General features: G+C 44.0%; 1 protein-coding gene across 5 annotated transcripts in view; it reads right to left on the bottom strand.

Annotated features, from left to right (window-relative positions):
• The window catches only part of dom (domino helicase), a 148,386-nt gene extending 136,967 nt beyond the window's left edge, over positions 1 to 11,419 (bottom strand). For 4 of the 5 annotated variants that reach the window (XM_075685056.1, XM_075685054.1, XM_075685052.1 and 1 more), the window contains exon 1: positions 11,197 to 11,419. The gene's annotated coding sequence lies outside the window, so the exon portion shown is untranslated. The remainder of the gene's footprint in view (positions 1 to 11,196) is intronic. The other variant, XM_075685055.1, reaches the window with a different exon arrangement.
• Between the last annotated feature and the right edge of the window lie 7,628 nt (positions 11,420 to 19,047).

Genomic DNA, 19,047 nt, shown 5'->3' on the forward strand with positions numbered 1-19,047 from the left:
ACGTCACGCTGACGTACTGGCACTGGGGTTTCTGTGCGAAATTCAAATACTGATATTTGGACCTTCATTTTCTCATCTAATAATCAAACTATTATTTTGAAATGACTGCCTGCAGTGTTCTCAAACAATGCTTTATTAGTCTAAACTGATTTGCTGTTGCGCTTTAGTGTCCCTTCAAGCTTGGCACGTTAACTGCGTTGTGTGGTGGCGGATGGTGAGAACCAAACAGAGATCCTTCAGCACTCATACTGTCACTGAAATCACCACTGTCTAGTTCGAAAGAGCTGTAAAAGTTCCCCACGTCGTCAGGAGACATCATCAACTTAGTTTTTTTGGCATTCAACCCCATGCCCTGTGTTTAGCATGCATTCTGTGTGTTTACATTATGGTAGCGTAGGATCTGACATCATTGACTAATCATGACGTCACACGAAGCACCTACCCGTTCTTGTTTCAGTACATCATTTATTGGTTAATTTAAAATTCTTAACTAGTTTCTAAGCAAACTGAAGCACTCTGCCTGTGACAGGACTGTCAATGCCATTCAAAGGTTTTAATTGCAAAAGCATTCAAATCCCCTTTTGACATAATTAACCTTACATGATTTGAATGCTTTCACATTCAAATCACAAAAATAATTGAATGAATTTTTTCCTATACTTCCCTTATTTTACTGGTAGTGAATACAGTTCAATGCCTCAAAAAAATTATTTGTTTACAAAAGAATGTTTATCTCCCAATTATGTGCATTGCATGACCTTTACAATGAAGTGACCTGTATAATGAACGATCTGGGGGCCCCAAGCACTTCGTTTTAAGGGTGTTCGACTCTATGCATGTTCGACTGTATGATGATGCGTGCATGATCTACCTGATGCCCAGTGCATACACGGATGATCGTTTGAAATAAATGCCAGTTGGAAGTTCAGCGCCTGTCCTGTCATCTGTGTCCCTTTCGTCTTCATCTTTAGTGCGTTTTTATGAAAACTGTTACACAACCATGTCTTGGATAAGTGAGTAACCACTAGTTGTAGAAGGATGTTCATATTAATAGCTGAGAAAACCTAAACTATCTCTTGCTACAGGTGGTCCTGATGTTCAAGCAGTTTGTGTGACTTCCTTGCTATTGGTTTCTTAGTCAAGCAGAAGCATTTTATTTTTTTTTTTAGAATGCTTTCCATTAATGTTCACATATTCTTAAGTGCAAATACGAAAAATGTTGACAAGGCCAACATTTACACAGTGCAAGAGCCATGACCTTTCAGCCAGCACCTGCTTGCCTCCCAGTCTTTAGTTAATGCCAACCAATACCGTGGGTTGCTTCTCAAAATTGCCATTTTAACTTTCTTACTGAACTTCCAAGCTTGCCAGCAGCACATAAATTTTTAGTGAACTCAACACTTTTTTGTATTCTTAATAATCTCAGTAAGACCATGACATTACTGCCACGATTATTTTCATTAGCCAATCACAACTTTATCACATTCCGCAGATGAACAAAGATGGGAAAGTTGTTTGTTTTCAATTTTTTTCTAGTTGCTAGTTAGTTCTTAGAACCATTACACAGAATCATTACATTGCCCAGACCCCGAGCTCACATAAATAAAACAGTCCGTTTCACTCTATTCCTATCATCCACCGCTCATAAGCGCCCAATCCTGGCAGTTTATTTTTATTTATTTTTGTACCCCCTCGGTAGTCTGAGCGGTGCTCAGACTACCGAGGGGGTACAAAAATGCACTGAAATAAAGTCATTACCTCATCCCAGTAATTTTTCTAGACCTAAGCCACATGTGAAAAAACAAGGTTGTAAGAGAAGAAGGGCTACACAAATGCCTCTGAAGTGAAAGGTCACACGTCAACAGAAAAGCTGGTATGCAGTTTTTTCACACTGACAAGTGTCACCAAAATGAGTGCTGTAATAATTTAGACCCGAAACAAGATTTTAACAGATTCTAAGGATTACTTTTATATGCACCGATAAGTGCAGAGGCACAAAGGCACTCAAGCTTTCCACAGCTCCCAGTAGCACCAGAACATGACTGGTGAGCAGAAGGGACATTGGAGAAACACAATTCGCATTTGCAATGACACTTCATAATGTTTATTGTGAGACAAAGGCCACAGAGTACCAACTTGGCAGCTGCGCATTACCAAGCTTAAGCTTTGAATTGGGCAAAGATTAGCGTTTAAAACTCAAACCAGCCTCTTTTGACACTTCGAAATCATCCCTCTTCTCTCCCCTCCCCCCTTCCCATTCTAGCAGCTGGCATCAGTGATGCTAGTAGGATATTCACAGCATCCTCTGGCTGGTGAGAGTGCTTATAGACTGACCATCACGTAACCAAGTACTATGCGGTAATAGGCCAGAAATTTATTGAGGTCGGAGAACCTTCTTGTCCTCACAAGGCTGCAATCTAAAGCAAAGCTCTTGCTTGGGCTAGTCGGTTCATGCTTGAATGAGTTTAGAGCAATACGCAATAGACCAGGACGGAAGAACACAAACGACAGGACCAGCGCCTACAATTTAAGCCAGCCATTCCTGCGTTCATGCGCTTCTGCTTAGCTATTGTTTATGATAGTGGACCACTGCTCTGCTCTTATGTCACGTAGGACATAGACTATATCTGCACATTAATTTTTAAATATCTGTTACACACTACATAAACACCATGTGCCCACTATATATTAAAAGATGGTTTGCTAAAGTGCGCTCTTATTTACTGAGGTTGGTTTTACTGTCCAAGAGCCCCTGGAATCTTTAGTTTCTAATTTGCTAAGTGCACTGTTCATCGGAAGCTAAGGAATATACAACTGAAATTGTAGTAGCACCAAGAAACGTGGGTTGAAACTTTGAATGCGACTGATCAGGATATGATTTGGACACTCAGTCAAATGACCTCCTTCCCAGCACTGATGCTATCATTTTGTCCAAACATCATAACATCTGATCATTTTAAAGAGCGATGCGTGGACACAGTAAAGGAGTAATTTGACATTACCGCATTGTTTTTAAACATGCACCTCAGTGACTACAGTTGGCATGCAGATAGTGATTGTTAAGAACAAATCAAACAGAAATCCAACAGTGCTAGAAGAGAATCAAATTATTGAACAGGTTTCTTCATCAGTAAGGACTCTTCACAATACACCATAGCCACGCATTATTAAATTAAGTTTATAACACAGTCTTCTGAGCCAGCTAACATCTACGTATACATTCAATACTAAAGCATAAATGGGTGCCATTTGTAGTAATGATAGAGCAAGGAAAGTACTTATACTTTAGTAGGAATGTTCACTACTGAGTGCTGCCACTATTGTATATTATAGTGTTGCAACAAAGTTAATTCATACTTAATCCGAACGAAACACTCAGGTGCAGAATCCATAAATAGTACCAAACAATACCCATCGCCACATGCCATACTGAGCAGAAGTTGAGAGCGAATGATCAAAAGTCTGACTCCCTCAGTGACAAAGCGTCCTCTACTGTGCAATTTCTAAAGTTATATGTCCACTATGGCCACCTGGATGAAGAGTATCACATGTTTACTTAAGTCTTATGTTTGAGTGTGCAAAGTTGGTGCAAAATATTCAAAACCTACTCAAAAAATATTCACATTTGTAAATAGTAGCTATTTCATTTGAGAATCAACTTATATAAAACAATATCTGATTATGTTTTAAATATTCCTGCACCCCTAGTAATTACTCCGTAAAAAAGTATTCCAAGCATTTCATGAACCTGTTGTGTGCCATGTTTCCCGGTTAAATTTTCGCCAGTCTAAGCAGAAGCAATGAAAACCAACACTTCAATACCTGTACTGTTCTAACTGATTCATAAAACCTTTCATGAGCTACCTATGCAGCAGCCATAACAAATGTATTAATTATGAAATGCATGCATCTGGAGGCAGGATTCAAAATACAAGTAGCTTGCAACAACTTGATTTTGGCAAGCTGGTTCATCTTGCAAATATACTGAGGCGGCGTGATGGGACAAAGACAGAAACGTACACAAAACTTTGTCTGCTAACTAAATTATATTCGACTATAAATGACTGGTGTTTATCCATTGAAATTTTGTTGATAGTCAGCGCTAGTCCTGTTTTGCATGTTTTCGTACCCATCACATCATGCTGCTTTAATATACCAACAAGTAGCTTGTTTATAATTATATCTTGACTATGCTCACATTTATACCACAGACATTAGTTCTCACAGAACATTCTTATACTAAAGAAACAAACAATGCTAAATAAGCAGCTGCATCAAAAAGATTTGAAAGTAAAACTGAAGTCACAGCTGCACATTTAAAAAAAAAGAAAAAAAAAGCTGCAAAAGCATGGGCACAAGTCATCCATGTGTATAAATGCCAGAACGCACAGAGTGATCTACACATGTGTGGTGTTTCCTGCCGTCCTGCCGCCTCTGCCTTCTGTTTTCTACTGACAACACACTTCTGACATCTGTCCTTAACACAATGACACGCAGGCACGAGTCTTGGAAGGTCAGTATTTCTTTGTCAACATGACTGCCTAGCTTTTTTTTTTTTTAATCTGTAACTGACTCCTCAAGAGTTGGCTTTGTCTACTGAACAACCATACATGTACCACCAAAATGTGAGGAAATGCAACCAGGAAAAATAATCGAGCCTAACTGTCCCAACAGAAGTAATCGTTCCCTAGTGTAATGCAAAATCATTGTGCAGCCATTTTCTAAGCGTGATGCAGTTCTTAAGTTCTCTGGAGCCTGAATGTTGAGCACAACACAAGAACAACTTTGGTTGCGTTCAGCCGATTTGTGTTTTATTTTACACTGATTCTCCTGCGTTCAGTAAGTGATGCTTAAGATTTGTACAGGAGCAACTTCTTTATGTTAAGTAATGCTCAGTATGGGAGATGTTATACATTAATTTTGAACTTTAGCAATGGGCATGTATAACCTGCAAAATCTTTAATGCAGCGTGCTATGGGAGCTGCCAAGGCCCTAACCCGTACTTCTGTAGCTGCGATTTCTGCAACGGTCATGAAAGAAAACAATTCCGAAAATGATCAGCTCCAAAGTTAGCATTTTGTGATGCACTTAAGCGTCACTGAAGTGGCACTAGAATCCATTGATGATGCATAGTAAAATAATTTACCGCAAGATTTATATAAAGCCATCACGTGGCACACAACACAATAAAGCAGGGAGAACTTGTTTTCTCCGCTGCAGGCTACCTATGAACACTGCAAATGCAAACAGGCCCATTGCGAGGCATGCAAAACTTTCACCACCCGCTCATAAATTCATAACCTTCACAAACATAACCATTAAACTGAGTACTCGTATTCACAAGTGAGGCCACAGTAAGTCCTATATGTATTCACAGCAATTCGTAAGCTATACAAAAATTAGTTGCACAGTTCTAATAAAATATAAAGCACCGTATCTTAAACATTTATCACGAGTCTACAGGGAGAAAAATGTATACTGTAAATGTGTAGTCTAGAGAGGGCCATTACATGAGGTTTTGACTGACAAATCATTAATTTAGGAGCTGATTTATCAAGACATAAAAAGCAATAACAGAGAAAAGCATGTCATTTCTTCCATGCCTCCAACAAAATGCCCTTTTTATCTGACTACCCGGCAGCTATCCATGTTGCCAATGCGGTCAACTTAACTAATTATTTTGTTTGTTATTTCCCCCGTATTATAATACATAATTAGTATTTTTTTGTTCATAGCTAAATTCATAACACATCATGAAGGGTCCTATTAAAAGGAGTGGGCTGGAGCAATACAGTGGCACCCAATAAAAAGTATAAGGGAAGGTATCAGTGTAGTTTTCTCATAATACCAAGTCATTTTGTTTCAACAGATTGTGCAGTACTATTCAAGGGATAGACAAAGAATATTAAGATTTACAGCTCACTCTTTAATCAAGTAATAACCATGTCTGTTGGTGTCATGTGGTTGCTTCAAGGGATAAAATTTTGCACAAACAAAAACATATTCCGGTGAACAAAAAAAAAAAGAAATCACCCACCAGGGAAATCAAATACTAAAACACCAATACAGAAATCACGAATCCAGTCATCACAGGCAATCATACTTGCGTGTTAAAGTTTACCTATAAGCTAGTCAAGGGCACCTACAACAATGATGCATCACACACAGTATTCTGTTGCTAATGCCACAAGACAGGGCTATCCTCTTACTGTGAAACCACAAGCTCCAAGAAAGACCTGCAATAAACATTCCCCTTTGTTCCAAGACCCATTTCTGCATAGTATAGCCTCCACAGTAACGGTGCAGACCACAAGTCAATGACATCTTTTGAAGCACAGTTACATTGATTTATATGGCATATTTTGCTTGCACCACAAAGCATTCCTGTTTGCACACATTGCTTGTAGCATTTGCGAGTGTCTGTGTGCACCAGCATTCAATATACTGTCTGCCAGGCTAGTTGGTGATGTATTCTTCGTGTCAGTGTTGCAGCACATATACATGCAGAAGAAAAAAAAACCACAAGGGATAGGATATAGTGCAGCATTTTGCCCTGTCACTGCAAGCATATGCTACAACACTGCTGCGAAGAATGCGCAAACATTGCTATGTAGTGCATCAGTGTTCACTTCAGTGTTATTTCTCATTCCATTCCGCGTAAATTTTTGCGCTTGAACTGCTATGTACCATCCTGCTATGATCCGTCATTAAGGCTGCAGTATTCATAAACCAATAAATTATGCTTCTTGTCATGAAAACAAAACCCAAGTAACTTAATATTAATAATACCCCCCCCCCCTCCAACAAAGGTACATGGGTGTAGACAGTATGAGAACTTCATCCAGCTGCTTCACAATGCACCATGGAGGAACACAAGCATACAAAAAGCAGCCTATCAGTGCATAGCAAGCAGAGGAGGAAGTGAATGCAGACAACACCATGTGGGATTTTCCAAACAGGACAAAATCACTTGGCATTCCTCCACAAAAATGTACAAAAGCAAAACATAACCAGCTACTGCTAGCACGGAAGGTTGCAATTACAGAAGCTTCCGACAGAATACAAGCAGCAATTTCAATCACGCTGACATATCCTCACAGACCACAAATCATTTTGCGGTTAAATAATTGTGCAATGATGATGGGTACGCAAGCTAAACAGGCATGATGTGCTTAAAGTACGGCCAAGACCAAAATAAGTTGACGTTCAGGTAACGAATTTGGGGGCAACCATTTCAATTTAGAAAATCTTTTGGCTTGAAATCTAACAAAGATAGGATTAATCATCTTATGGTACATGGAGGACTGCAGGTCCTGCAAAGGCCTAGGCACCATATAAAAGTCAAATGCTTAAGTGCACAAGAGAAAACCTTACCTGGTACTACTGCAATGCCTATCTTTCTTACAAGCAAGGGTTCGCCAAAATTATGGTTACTGTCTTCCTAAGCTAAAAGGATGTGAAAATAAATCCCAAGAATGCAAGTAGATTCATTGCCATACACTTGTGGAAACATGCTTTTTATTAAACACAAATTTTTACGTCCATCAAGTAAATATTCGTATATCTAGCTTACAGCAAGCTTGCCCGAGCCTCTTCGGTGACAGCTTTCTTTTTTATATTATTATTATTTTCATTCACTAAGTCTTATCCAATTTCATAGTCTACAGGCGTGCTGAATGAAGGTGAACACACATCTAATGCAGGCTTCTAATTTCATCAAAGCAGATAATCCTGCCGTCAGATCACATTCAGTGAATGAAGATGAGGCACAGTTCATGTAACGGGCAACAGTGAAGCTGTATAAGAACATTCTTTTTTTTTACTTCTTTTGTAACAGAGAAGTAGACTTTTGCTAGTAGCAGTATGCTGAAGCATAACTAGAAGTAACCAGATATACATTTTTACTACAAGCTCTGTGACGCAAATGTAACTTCCACTAACATTCAGTTAAATTGCAATTATCAAAATCAGTTTGAAATGGAAACTCGTCGGACAACACATCAGGTAACTTACCCATTAACATAGGTTATTTCAATGATGTTATAATGGTTTTGCTTAAATGTTCATTCCTAATGAATGATTCCTACTAAGACCAGCAGCCCATTCTACAAAGCTTACAAGCACATAATTACATGGCTCTAATGTGACTTCCTGTTGAGTTCTGATGGACAAGGCACAGTTGATACAGTAGCTGTGCTTCTGGTTCCTTCGTTATCAAACCAGACTTAAATCACCAGCAAACCCCTAATAAAAATTTTAAAAATAGTGGAGTTGGGGTCTAACAGCCACAATAACATGGATTAACCACTTGCTATTCAATTTTGCAATTAAAAAGCTGTCTGATCTTTCAATACAGAAGACACATTACATGTGAATTTCAGTCATTAGATACTAATATATAGCAGCCATTTAGTACTAAAATACAGAAGTGCCAAATGTTATGCACCCTGATTCAAGCGTTACTAATATAAGAATCTGCATCATAGGATCACATCCTACAGTACCATTGACTACTGTTTGGGGAGCGCAAACATCAAATTCTCATAGAATAGGCATATCATGCCAGCACTGAGAGCAGTTGCTCAAGAAAATGATGCTGCCCCACAATATGCAAAAGTGGATAACAATACCTAATGATTTCTGAGTGCTGCTTCACACGACATATGTATCCAATTCACTGTATACCACGATAAAGTACTGAAATTACGCAATGAACTTCTGCATTCTTATTATTGTAATTCCAATAGAGTAATCTAATGTTGCAGACCAAAGGAATTAAAAATTGATTAATGTACTCAAGCAAAATAGTAACTTTCAGAGCTCGAGAAGTGTTGTTCAGAACTGTCTTGCAAAGAACAGACATCTCAGCTGAAGAAGTCGAATTTCCTCATCGACGTCTGATATCTTCTCTCTCCAGTACCCAAGACATCCAATTGCAGAAACATAAATGTGCAAAAGTTTGGCTGTTTCACTTAACACGATTCTGGCAGTTTCCTTTCCAAAGAGAGTGCAGCAAATAAACCACTTTCAGAGCTTGGAAAATGTACTTGCGACTAAAAGCTAGACTTATATCGAGAGACAACAGAGTAGGAAGGAGCGTTTTCCACCTAAACAAGCAAGAACCAACTAAATAGCGGGTCGTGCTTTCTGTTCAGTCTGACAACCTTTCCTGTTCTGTCCTTTCTTCATATCGTTTCAGATTCTTTGATACCATAACAAATGAGAAATAACTAGTTCAGCAACAAGCATTTAAAGTGCACCTAAAAAGTGATCCACCTCACAACACACAATAAATCCGTTTTTATCATACACTGAACACACACTGGGCTTCAAGTCCAATGGAATTAGGAATGCCGGGACAAGCTTAAGTATTGTTTTCCTCCTAGAAATCGCACCTCAACACTTAGTAGAGCATCGCTCCAAGAAAAAAAAATAAAAAAGCATGTTACATGCTTTCCGATCTAATTGGCCATGCCCGACAACGCAACGGTGGAAGTTTGCCAGTTTTCCTAGGGGGAAAGAAGGCGGAATTCCCGAGACAGCGCGAGGCGAACTAGACGTGAAACCGTAGAGACTGAGATTTTGTTTTTTGTTCTTCTCATGACCAAGCTTCCTCCACCGCACTTGGGAGTCTCGAAGCAGCACCCTACAGGACACGGCTTCCAGCACTCGACTGCGTAATCTCTCCACGGTTTCCGCGCAACGAATGAATGAGGCAAGCGGCGCCGGCAAGTGCTCGGCGTACTTCCGGCTACCTCATGCGCCCGAGCCGCTGATGATCAAACCCCGCTCTCGGCTACGAAGCCGCGCTTGTCCTGTCGAAGTGTCGCTCACTCAAAAACAAAACAAAAAAACGCGACACTGGGAACGAACCTGGCTCATGCGCAAGTGAACAGAAATACCCAGCGCCGAAGGTCGGTCGGTCTGCCGGCCGAAGTCCAGGGGGGACCTGGCCACGTCGCGACCACGCCTAGGAGCGTGAACGCGTGCGATTACACGAGCAGCAGCAGCCGCCGATTCCCGCCTCGCTCGGAAACCGCGTACTACGCCCAACTGCGGCTTGTCGCTTGGTAGCTGCAGCCCGGCACGGACGCTCTCCCAAGTCGGTCGGGCCCGCGTCTATCGGCGAGCATGACGTAAACAAGCACGGGGTACACCGGGAAAGCTCGCAAGGCAATCGGCGAAGACACGGCAGCGCCCGGCGATTGCCGCTCGACTGCGTCACGCGTTCCGTCTGCCCAAGTTCGCAGTTCCTTCTCCACTTCCACAACACGACAGTGAAATTATTTCACAGGCACTATCAGCCGCATGTGAAACATGAAGGAAATAGATTACACACGCGCGCGATCGCGAGCCTGGCTCGCAAGGATCCCAGTTGCGAAGGCGAGCCCGAGAAAAAAGAACTGCGCGGCGACCGACGTCCTTTCACGTCGTCCGCTATCGCCCAGGTCGCGACAGCGGCGCACAAGGCTGGGCTTCGTTCTGTGCCCGAAAAGCAAGCAAACAAGAAAACTATTCACAGAGAGTCCCTTGTGCGAAGCGATCGCCGATAACCACGCTGAATTCGTCACCACGCGCTCTCCAGGAACGAGCAGAAGACCGCCCCGGCGCAGACGCCGCGAGCGCTTGGCTTCTTTTTCGAAGTTACAATGATCGTGCTCCGGACATTACCGGCTGGGCAAGGCAGTGTTGCACATGTGGTCTAAACGTTGTTACACTGCATCTACACGCGATCAACGACTTTTAGTGCACCGGAGAGTTGTGTGCAGTTGAAAAACTTTCTCGAGTACGCGTTCATTCATAGGCAACCACGACCAAGCGAGTTGATCGGGCACGCTCGTGAGCGATCCCGATGTTGCTAGCTTGAATAACTCGGCTCATCTGTAATGAATTTGGTGGACGACAACGGTCACAACGGAGTGAATTGGCCGAAAAGCGGCATTTAATCGCAAGTCGCCGGCACTCCGCAAACTCGGGGAAAAGGCACTTCTACTCGAGAAATAAACAAATGCACACGATCCGAGCGTTAAAAAAATCAGCACTTTTATTTACGGCACCGTCTGGATTTTACAGCGTGCGAACGGTAGCTGCCTGTCACATGGCACGCCGCAACGCAATTCGAACAGGCAGCAGAACGAACAAAGACTGGGCGTCCGCCATATTGGACTCCGCCGAGGAAAAAGTCGGTTGTCTTACCTGATTGAGATCAGGTTTTACGACAAGAGCGTTCCCATCGGAAGCTGTAACTGTTCAATCCCACGAGATGAACATCCCATGAGACCTATGACACATCTTGGGATATTCCGCACGGATTCGCCGTCATTATTTTTGTCACAAATCTTCGCACTACACAAAACTTATAAACATCCTCCTACCCCTCTGTGGTAAGCTCAAAATGGCCGCCCTGCGCCGCCGCACCGAGCATGCGCAAGGGGGGAGAAGCGCGTGACGTTCGAAAAGAAACCAACGCTTTCCGGTTTCCCGGGACAACAGCTCAGCGTTGCCGGACGCCGCGCGGGAAATTCGTCGTTCCAAAGGACGAAAAGTCTTCTTGATACCCGAATGGATTCCACAACACGTACAAATCGTTCTGTTGTTCCGTTTTCTTTCCTATATTTCTCATTCGAAGTATGTGTCTTCAATTTGCAGTAATACTTTACCTCGTGTTGACAGTAAATGAAAGCGTACTCCACAACTTTGGCAGTCTTCAGGCTACAAAAGTGGTCATTTGTCATTTTAGCTATGTGAGGAAGTGAACTTACTTTTAGATGTATTGCATAAAATAGAAAAAGAACTAAGAATGGATTGTGGAATGACCTCATGTGATGATGTGATTGAAGGCAGGGTACGATTACGGCAATAACAGTGCCGATACGATAACGAAACTGAAATTGTAACGAATCACGCGCCATTTCATACGCAAGTGGCAGAGGAAGGTCGGCTGTAAAACGTCGTGGACTTGTTGCTGTTTATTTTACGAAAGAAAGAGTGGGATGTGTTGGCGGCGTACATAAAAGAAATCGCAAGAATGCTGAAATAGAGTGGGCGGTGTTATTTTGTAACTAGTGCGTACACGACGCCATAACCTCCAAGATTGCCGACACGCAAGGTGATCTTGGAGGCCAGCAGCAGCTTCGCTCAGCTAATAATAATAATATTTGGGGTTTTACGTGCCAAAACCACTTTCTGATTATGAGGCACGCCGTAGTGGAGGACTCCGGAAATTTTGACCACCTGGGGTTCTTTAACGTGCGCCTAAATCTAAGCACACGGGTGTTTTCGCATTTCGCCCCCATCGAAATGCGGCCGCCGTGGCCGGGATTCGATCCCGCGACCTCGTGCTCAGCAGCCCAACACCATAGCCACTGAGCAACCACGGCGGGTCTTCGCTCAGCTAGCACCACTTCACTCTTCCATCAACAGCGTTTGTCAGCAATACATTTTATTACTATGTGCGCCAACTCCTGCATCATTCGCATCGCGCTTAACGCTATTATTATGCATCCGCATACAGAAATTGATAGAGTTTCAGGCAGACAGAACACAAAGGAACATAGAGATAGATAGATAGATAGATAGATAGATAGATAGATAGATAGATAGATAGATAGATAGATAGATAGATAGATAGATAGATAGATAGATAGATAGATAGATAGATAGATAGATAGATAGATAGATAGATAGATTTTCCTATTCACATGCGAAACGCAGATCTCATTGCACAACCGTTCAAGCGATATGAATGAAATTAGTTGCACTATAGAGATAAAGCTGAATTCTGCCGACAGTAGGAAGCGGAGTTTTGATTTGGAGTCTGCTAGGCTTATAAAAAATATGCGGAAGTCTATATTTTCAGCAAGAAGTTTACAAATGCCCAAGTCCGAACCGAAAACGGATATCGTAGTAATGGTAAATGCACATGTGTTGAAAGCATCTAAAGCGGACAAACTTGATATACATGTGTTAACGGCTTACGTGAAATTCCCAGAACATACAGAAAGGCGCATACAGAAAGATATTTGATATACAGAAAGATATACAGAATTACGATATCATCTTTATTGCCGAGTTAGAGTAATCTTTAGGCTTCTATTTAAATTTTGCAACTTCCAACGATTTCTTGCGAACAAAATTTAATGGCCTAAATGAAGAAACCTGCTTTCACTTTTTCTTTTTTTTTTTTTTTTATTGCGGCAGGAATCTTACGGACATTCAAGGCGCATCCGTGTCGACGTGCTCTCACGGTATCGACGCACATGCGGGACCTGCGCGTGGAAGTTTCAAAGGTCTCGACAGAGACGCAGTGCGCTTGGCTGCGGAAGGCGACGAAGCTAATTAAGTGGACGCATTAGTTGGTTTCGTGGCGCGTACACGAGAAGGAGTAGTGTAGAAGGGCAATTGAGCACGAGTAAAAAGAAAAGCATGCGCAGTTTGCACTAGTGGCGCAAGGCTGGAGTCGACAGCGGAGCTTGTGATCACCTAGCTTTTACGTGGCTTGCCTAAGTTGTTTGTAGGTTTTGCGAGGTTCTGCTAAGTTGTTGGTAGGCTTGACGTTTCTAGGTTTTGCGAGGTTATGCTAGGCTTTGCTAAGTTGTTGTCTCGGCAGGCTTGACGCTGGAAGTTTTCGAGCAGTCACAGACCGGTATCGCTTTCTCGGCAACGTCGAGCGTTCAGGCGCCGACTGTCGCGTTCCCTGGACTAAAACTCGGGATCCTCGACTCGGCGTCGCGTCATCTCAAACGCAGCTTCGGCGCGGTGTTCCAGATCAGTTCGGCGGCAACGCATCGCTTCTCACTTGGCAGTACGGCGCTCTGCCTGGTAAGCCGCTTCTTCTCCGGGAGTCCGGGCTTTCTTCGGTCTTCCCATGGCAGCAGCACGTACGCACGGAGTAGAGGAGGCGAGAGGTGGCGCCGCGCCGGATGTTGCCAGCTTTTACACGCCTGTGACGTCACAAGCCGCCATATACGCGCGTGGGGTGCGAGGAAGTTACGTGGCTCGCTGATATCGCAGGTGGTTGCTAGGCAATGCGAGGCGGAGCACAGCTGGTCTGAGTTTTCTGGTAACGCTCCACGGCGGAAATAACGCTTAAACAGCTCCGCTGTTAAAAACTGGGTGGAAACGGTTAATGTGCAGTCGCATATCCAGTTCCCTTCCCCTTACAAAAGAAAAACCACGCGATAGTCTTCGTGGCGTGAGACGCGTCGAGCATCACTGGAGCCAGAACAACTTTTTGAGGAAGTGGCCCCGGTTGTCGATACGAGCAATGGATGCATCACCAGGACCACCAAGTCGACGAAGTACGCTGCCTACTACGAACCAAAGTGAAATACGACGCTGGGGACAGGAAAGAGCATCCTTCGATCGTTAAGGAATTAACGTTAACTCGTAATTGTGCTAAACGGGCCAGATAACGTATCCCGCATTGAACCGGGCGCGATTAGCTAAAAAAAGAATGACACGTACTGCGTGTCTAGAGGGAAATAAATTTAAATATTTAATTAAAAGAAATAAAACATGCAACGCGAGGGGATCTCCGTGCGAACCCGTCTTCGCCGAATTATTGCATCGGCGAATTCTTCTCCGACGTTCTTGATAGCGCGGTCTTGTGAAAAGCATATGTAGTCACGTATCGTGAGCAAGTGATACCTTGCAGCTGCCGTTTGAAACGATATTGCCCCCGCATAGCATTTACGATCGTGCGTAAAATGATATTTGTGACGTCAGCGTATGACCGTTCATGTACGTCGCTACGCCTGCGTTCAAAAGGACAACGGCAGAGAATTGACTAGGCTTGAATGACCAAGTTCGGTTTGGTGGGAAGCTTTATTTTATTTATTTTTTTCCGTCACATCAAGGCGTTACTTGGCACCAGGCATAGACTATCGATATTTAAAACGATGTATAGACGCCTGCAGTCGCCAGTTGAGATGGTAAAGAACTAATTTTTCAGCTGCATGCGCCTGAAGAAAATAATAGCGCAGTGCCGCGGTCATGGCCATGAATGTTGTCGTCATCGTCGTTGTTGTTTAATGCACGAAAGACAACTTAAAGTGACACCATATAAAGCCTACACCAAATAAGTTTGACGTGTGGAGTGTACTGTGGCTGTTAAATATATATTTCATTCGCCTGGCAGGAATCCATACAGAGTTGATTATTATTGAGCAAAATCGAAGACCGGGCCGCCCTTTCCGTTTCGAATTTCGGGCCAGAACCTCATGGCCGGTGTCGTTTCGTGACGTCGTTGATATCAAAGTATTTTCGCGTATTTTAGCCTATTTGGGTCGCAAGTTGTTTTCTAAACTTCTAATTGCTAGAATGAGTCTGTAGGATGCGATGTAGTCTTCTCCTATCGATGAACAAGTATAATTATAGAGTACATGCATTGAAAATCAATGACGTCACGAGAAGCTGGTGCACGTGGAGGAAGAATATAATAAACTATAGGAGGGAGGCATCACGACGCGCAGCCAGCCTCGGTAGGCCAACTTTCGGTGAAGCCAGCACATGACCTCTGAGACTCGACGTACTGGCCGATTAACTTCAGTTCCCCCTCCCACGTCCGGCAACCTTTTTACCGCCTTCCTCTTCTCTCTTCCTTTTTGTTCCTCTGCGTGTTCTTCGCTTCAAGCGGGTGGGCGTGGCGTCTCTTTCCCGCGACAGCTGCTGTTGGGGTCGAGCTCCACCACTGGAAACGCCGGCGCTGCCGTCGGCGTGACATGGTATTTACGAGGGAATCACGCGGACACAGCGGCCGCGTCGGCTGCTTCGGAAGCGCAGTGCCGGACGTACGCGACGAAGCCCGCAGGGCAAGAAGCCGCGCGATACTTACAGCCGACAAGCAGCCATCGGCTACAAGTCGGGTGTGCAGCAAGCACTTCCGCGTGGAATGTTTCTGCTACGGCGTTAGGGCTGCGATGTTCGCGGTGAGTAGCAGAAAGCGCGCACTGAGACGCTCGACCGGGCGCGCTGACCGGCTGATGTCATGAAGCTCTGGTTTGTGAACTCGTTGCTGCTAGATACTGGCAAGTTCACTGGAATGAAAAGGGAACGGCAAGAAACACATTTTAAAAAAGGCATGTAATATGATCATGCTTGCGTTTGAGTCAAATAATTAATGCACATTACCAGCTGATTAAGAATAAAATAAAAGCGGCAAACTGCTCGCTGAGAAGAGCGATAAGCGTACAGTGCGACATAACTTAAGAAATAATGATATTGAAACGTCCTAGAACTTATAAGAAAAGATTGAATCGTCCCGACGGCATGTGGAAAGTCGCCGTAGGCGTCGAAGTCCCCGGTTATAACGAAATTATTTTTGAGCAGCTATGACAGTCTCCGCACAACAATGGTTGCTTGTGTGCGGTGAAACGCTCACATGCCGGTGGCCTAAAGCTCACGGCGCGGTGCGAAATCGTGCTCGCAGCGAAAGCGAGACATTGTGCGCGGACGTGCATGCACTCGTGCTGTCGGTAGCTGCGTTGAGGCTTCGTTCTGTTATGCACCATTTCGTTACACGGACAGACAAGATCATATTTTACATAGTATGTTCTCAGCGATTGCCTACCTTTCATGCAACAAACTGGTTCGAAGGACTTCGTCGCGGCGACCGCGCGCAGTGGCCGTTCACTATATACGAATTCGTCAAAGAGATAGCGTCTGTAAACTATTCTGTACTTTCCTTTTGCCCAAGGTTATTACTTTAACAGTAAAAAACTTCTGTCGTTCGGAGAGTATACTTACGGAAGTGTCCAGGAGGGCTCAGGCGCGGTGTTTTTATTGAGCGCCGACATTCAAACCAATGAGGAGCGCGCCGCGTTATCCCTCATACCACGGTCTTAAAACGGTTGCACCCTTTTGGGTGTATATTTGCCACACAGCAGTAATCGTAATCTGTCTTGCTTGCGTTTCCTTCCTTGAAAACGCTGCGCTCGCTACTTTCCTGTCGAGAATGCTCTGTCATGCTAATAAAGCGCAAGCCGTTCGTGACTGGGAAGTATATACCGGTCTCGCAGCGTTAAAGAAAGGAAATGCGGGCGAGACAAATGATGATCATCGTTGTGGGCAATATAAGCCCCAAAGGGTGTAATTTTTGGAATGTATACATCTAAAAAATGTTTACACCCTTCAGGTTGTATTTTGTCCCTAAACAATAATCGTCATTTGTCTTGCCCGCATTTCTTAATTTTTAGAGGGTATACACTCTAAAAAAATTACACACTCTGGGGCTTATCTTGTCCCACAACGATAATCGTCATTTGTCTTGCCCGTCTTTCCTTTCTTTAACGCTGCGAGCCCGGTACTCCCCAGTCACGAACGGCTTGCGCGTTATCAGCTTCACACAGCATTCTCGACAGGAAAGTAGCGAGCGCCGAGGTTTCAAGAAAGGAAATGCGGTCAAGACAGATGACGATTATTGTTTGGGGACAAGATACAACCCAAACGGTGTAAACTTTTTTTAGAGTGCGGGCAAGAGAGGCGCTTCCGTATTATAAGTCCTCGCCGCCAATAGTCTGCTTCTCCCCATATCTTTGTGGTGTTTATAAACGTTTACATAACTAATAATAATCATCGATGCGCACTTGTTCGGCGGCCCTGCCGCGGCTCTGCTCGAAGAGCGGCAGCCCTAAGCTCAGGCGGGCCGATCACGTGTTGGGCAGGTTCGTTTTGGCTTCAGTTGCGTAATGCTTACCTCTTTGCTGGTGAGGGAACCGAGGCGTCTTGCGTTCTTGCGTCATTTATGTAGCTTGATTAAGAATTCTTCTAGCAGGCTGAGAGCGGGCGCGTTGTGCTATTCCAGAAGAAATTGCGATGCGGTGCACGCTTAAAAACGTTTACACCCTTTGGGGCTTGCCCCGCAACTGCACTCTTAAACAACATTGCCCCCTTTTCGACGTATCTTGCCACACAACGATAATCGTCGTCTGTCTTGTACGCATTTCCTTTCTTTAACGCTGCGAGCCCGGTACTTTCAAATCACGATCTGCATGCGCGTTATCAGCATGCACGACAGAATGGAATGGAATGGAAAACTTTATTGACTCTTTTAAGGTTTTAGCGGGTCGAGGCCGAAGTCTTCGTTCCTGAAGCTTGGGTCCTCTTCAGCCATGGATGGGCCCCTAGTCCAGGGCTCCACTGAGCCGGGCCGCCTCGCACGCGTGCGCTATAAGAGCTCTTTGAGCCTCTAGCTCGCGGCTGGTGAGCCAGCTCTCCCACTGCTCCGCACTTGGTGTTTTGTGTTTGTGGAATGCCTGGTTTCTTGTACACTCCCATGTAATGTGGTATAATGTTGGTTTAGCTCCACACCAAGGACAGGTTGCGCTATACTGCGTGGGGAAATTAGTATGTGTAAGCTTGGGAAGGTGCCCGTTTGCAGTCTCCGCCATCCTGCGGCCTCCTCCTTTGTTAATGCTTTATGTGGTGGGGGATATTGATATATTAGCCCCTTATAGAGGTTTAATAGCTCTGAATAGCTGTTCCCGCAGTTGATCTGTGGCCCCTCTGCACGACAGAGAATTCTCGACAGGAAAGTATAGCGAGCACAGCGTTTTCAAGGAAGGAAACGCAAGCAAGGCAGATGACAATTATATATCGTTGTGTGGTAATATACACCTCAAAGGGTGTAAATTTGTTTAAGAGTGTATAACAGTCTTACACTCTAAATAAAGTTGCACCCTTTGGGGTGTATATTTGCCACACAACAGTAATCGTCATCTGTCTTGTCCGCATTTCCTTTCTTTAACGCGGCGAGCCCGGTACTCCCCAGTCACGAACTGCAAGCGCGTTATCAGCATGACATAGCATTCTCTACAGAAAAGTAACGAGCGCAGCGTTTTCAAGAAAGCAAATGCGTGCAAGGCAGATGACGATTATCGTCGTGTGGCAAATATACACTCCAAAGGGTGTAACCTCTTCTCAGAGTGTACAGAACAGAGTGCCTTACACTCTTAGAAAATGTACACACTCTTTGGGGTGCATATTTGCCACACACACACACACACACACACACACACACACACACACACACACACACACACACACACA

This window comes from Dermacentor variabilis, chromosome 3 (assembly GCF_050947875.1).
Source record: "Dermacentor variabilis isolate Ectoservices chromosome 3, ASM5094787v1, whole genome shotgun sequence".
Lineage (NCBI taxonomy): Eukaryota > Metazoa > Arthropoda > Arachnida > Ixodida > Ixodidae > Dermacentor > Dermacentor variabilis.